Raw genomic sequence first — 2461 nt, 5'->3', positions numbered from 1 at the left:
GTATGAAAAAGCAGGGAGAGGGAGATTGAAAAGCTCAGTACCATCAATAAATGCATGCATTGAACATGCCCCACCTTTGCCTCAGAGTGCTAGTTGGGGGCTGGGAGCTGGCAACACTCTGCCAATCAGCAGTGGGGGCTGGAGCAAAAAAGCAGTAGTGATGTAGATGAAGTAAAGGCACTCTCCACCAATCAGCGGTGAGGGGCGGAGCCACCATGAAATGCCTGTGAAATGGGCTCTGAGAACTGTAAGTGGACTGCAAAAAACCTGTTATTGAGCCACAACTCAGGCAGGTCCCTATAAACCTGCCCTGAGTTGGTCTAACTTTAAGCCACCTAACATGCGCTTAAAACTAGTTTCAGGTAATGGACAATCTAGGGGTTAACAGCTCCAGAAGCCGCCTAAAATGAATGTGTTACAAGGCCATTAGATGCTTGAAAATTATGTTCTCTATTGTCGTTTTCTTCTTTCCATTCGGATAATGTTGATTATTTTTCTGGCACTGAACTGAAAATAACAAGGCATGTTTCCATTACTTTCATGTTTGTGCACAATTATTACTGATCTGGTTAGCACCGCTCTGAGAACAGTAGTCATTTATCATCTACCACTGCAAAGCCAAAAAAGAGAGGTTCTTTACATCATGTTCATAGGTCCTGCAAAAAACAATGATTTGGGGATTATCAGAGGGAGATCTAGAGGGGAGGCAGTGGTACAGCTGCATCTTCAGCTTCTGGACCACCTTGCAGGAAGAGCAGCCAGGGACCTTTTTTTTAAGTCCCCAAAGGTAAGAATCTCCTTCCCACTTCCCTCCACCTTCATGCTTAATGGCATGTCCCCTCCCCAGCTGTCCCTGTCTGAGTCAGAAGCAGTGGGAGCTCCAGAGCCACTCCTGTCCCATTCCAGCTGGGCTGGACTAGAAGCTAAGTTCAGGCTGGAACAAGGGCAGCAGCAGGTGTCCAGTCCCCCCGAGCATTCCTTGCCAGCCCAGGAGCAGGTTCAGGCTGGGGGAAACACACCCATTGCTACTGCTGTCATTCGCTGAGCCTGGCTCCCTGCACAGCTGATCTGGAGTGGGACAGGACTGGCTCAAGAGCTCCCACAACCCCAGGCTCAGCCAGGGAACGTGGCAACAGGTGGGCACTGGGGGAGTGTGGGAGATGCTGCTGAGTACAGTAGGGTGGTGGGAGGTGCTGGGATTCTTACACAATTCACCTGATTCAGGAACTTAAAAATAGTCTCTGGCTGCTGCTCCAACAGTGTGGCTGCCCACCCCAGTGAGGGAAGGGATAGCTGAGAATAGGAGTGACGCCACCGCCACCGCTGAAGCATCAATTGCTACTCCCACACCCGCATTTACAAAATCCTGGATCCCAGGGAGATTGTAGAGGACAGATTCCAAAGGAACAACCCTACTAAAGTGTGACCATTGTCAAATGTGTCACACTTAAACTACAGACAGTGCTCAGTTTCAGAATCCTGAGCACAAAAGGTACAAAATCTTGCAGTGAGATTTTTTTTTAAACCCACACCACATAATCAGAGAGAAAACCATTTCCCCCCCCCCACAAAAAGTGGCGTTAGAGACACAACAGGTACCGCTCTTTCCTCTGACTCAGTAGAGAATCAAGGGCCTCTGTATGATGTTAGGTGCGTTATACTGCTGGTAGTACCAAACTTTTGACAAATAGAGTATTCAGCACTTCCTGCCCTAAATTGTCTTGGTGTGTGTTTGTGCACTGTTAAGTAGCTGCTCTGTTGCACTCAGCTATTCATTGGTGGGTGAAATTATCCTTCTAGATGCCTTACCTACATCACAAGGGTATTGTTGAAGCTTAGTCAGTCAGTCTTTGAAAGTGCTTTGGGATACTTGGATGAAAAGCACTACAGAGTGCAAAGTATTGTTATTCATAAGTAGTCAAGAAACTGAATCATATTTGTAAAACACAGCATTTCATTATTCCTCTGGTACTAACAATGAAGCTAGTTGGGACACAGAATAAGTAATAGGCAACTGTAAATTACAAGGTTATAGTGCCATCAAAAGGACTCTAGTGACAAACCATGAAAAACCAGCTCAAATGGAGAAAGATGTCACTGCAAAGCCTGAACTGAACAATATGTTGTCGCTGAAGATTATTTTAAAACCCAACCCACACTATTTTTTTAATGTAATTCTCCCTATTTCTTACTATTCTTTTCCATCCTTGACCTAATTTTTAGAGAAAGTCACAGTTCTTTCCAAATAACATGAAAGGCTATTCAAAAAAGGACAAAAACCTCCAAAAAAAAATCATATGTTCTAACTGGATGCTCACAAATTTATTTTTAAATGACTGCATTTAAAATGCAGACACAAATGCCTATTATGTTGAAAAGAGACAGGAATTAGAGATGTACCCGGTCATTTTCAGTGTGATCATCTGTGGTTGGGGATACTGTGGGTTTTTTTTTTTTTTTT

At 44.5% G+C, this 2461-nt stretch overlaps 1 protein-coding gene across 7 annotated transcripts in view; it reads right to left on the bottom strand.

Annotated features, from left to right (window-relative positions):
- Positions 1-2461, bottom strand: part of SPATA6 (spermatogenesis associated 6) — a 70372-nt gene that overhangs the window by 56512 nt on the left and 11399 nt on the right. The window lies entirely within an intron of this gene.

The sequence above is a fragment of the Gavialis gangeticus genome, unplaced genomic scaffold, assembly GCF_001723915.1.
Source record: "Gavialis gangeticus isolate Ggan-Ray unplaced genomic scaffold, GavGan_comp1, whole genome shotgun sequence".
In the NCBI taxonomy this organism is placed as follows: Eukaryota; Metazoa; Chordata; order Crocodylia; family Gavialidae; genus Gavialis; species Gavialis gangeticus.
The sequence above is the reverse complement of the archived record's forward strand: the minus strand, read 5'-3'. Positions and strand labels throughout refer to the sequence as shown.